Below are 1,543 nucleotides of genomic sequence, written 5' to 3' on the forward strand. Positions count from 1 at the left end.
AGCCTTCTCTGTGCCAAGGAGAACAGCCCCAGCCTATCCAGTCTTTCCTCATAGCTGCATTTTTCCAATCCCGGCAACATCCTCGTGAATCTCCTCTGCACCCTCTCGAGTGCAATTACATCCTTTCTGTAATAAGGTGATCAGAACTGCATACAGTATTCATTGTGGCCTGACTAATGATTTATACAGTTCCAGCATAACCTCCCTGCTCTTAAATCTATACCTCGGCTAATAAAGGAAAGGATTCCATATGCCTTCTTACCACCTTAACGACCTGTCCTGCTACCTTCAGGGATCTGTGGACATTTACTCCAAGGTCCCTCACTTCCTCTACACCTCTCAGTCTTCTCCAATTAATTGTGTATTCCTTTGCCTTGTTTAACCTCCCCAAGTGCATCAACTCACACTTCTGAATTGAATTCCATTTGCCATTTTTCTGTCCATCTGACCAGACCATGAAGATCTTCCTGCAGTCTACAGCTATCCTCCTTGCTATTTACCACACAGCCAATCTTTGTGCCATCTGCAAACTCATACCCCCTACATTTACATCCGTGAAGACTACATCAACTGCACTACCCTCATCTATCTTCTTTCTTAATTCTTCAAAATTTCGATCAAGTTGGTTAGACAAGATCTTCCCTTAACAAATCCATGCTGACTATCCTTGATTAATCTGTGCCTTTCTAAGTGACATTTTATCCTGTCTCTCAGAATAGATTCCAATAATTTGCCCACTACTGATGTTAGACTGACTGGCCTGTAATTATTTGGTCTCCCTCACTCCCTTTTTAAACAAAGGTACAACGTTAGCAGTCCTCCAATCCTCCATCACCACACCTGTATCCAGTGAGGTCTGGAAAATGATGATCAGCTCTTCTGCTATTTCCTCTCTTGCTTCTTTTTAACAGCCTGAGGTGCATTCCATCCGGTGCTCGTGATTTATCAACTTTCATATACACTAATCCCATTAATATGTCCTCTCTCCCTCTGTATGGATCACATCCATACTTCACACCCCTCTTCCTTATCTACAATATATGCATCTTCCCCCTCTTTTGTGAAGACAGATGCAAAGTATTTATTCAGAACAATGCCAGCATCTTCTGCTCTACACATAGGTTACCTTTTTGGTCTTTTCTGTGCCCTATTCTTTCCTTATTTATCCTTTTGCTCTCAATGTATTGATAAAACATCTTTGGGTTCACCATAATTTTGATTGCCAATATTCTTTTATGCTCTCGCTTAACTTTCCTAATTTCAATGTTGATTTCCCCCCTCCACATTCTATACTCCTCTCGGCTTTCTGTAGTATTCAGTTCTCTGTGTTGGGCATAAACTTTCCTTTACTGCCTTATTACACCCGTAAACTCCTTGACATCCATGGGGCTCTAGTTTTGGCCTTCCCACCCTTTTTCTTTGTGGGAACATGTTGACTCTGAACCCCTGGAATCTCCCCTTTGAATTCTTCCCACTGCTCTGACACTGATTTACCTTCAACTACCTGTTTTCAGTCCACATTCGGTAAATCAATCTTCACCTT

Source organism: Heterodontus francisci, unplaced genomic scaffold (assembly GCF_036365525.1).
Source record: "Heterodontus francisci isolate sHetFra1 unplaced genomic scaffold, sHetFra1.hap1 HAP1_SCAFFOLD_330, whole genome shotgun sequence".
In the NCBI taxonomy this organism is placed as follows: domain Eukaryota; kingdom Metazoa; phylum Chordata; class Chondrichthyes; order Heterodontiformes; family Heterodontidae; genus Heterodontus; species Heterodontus francisci.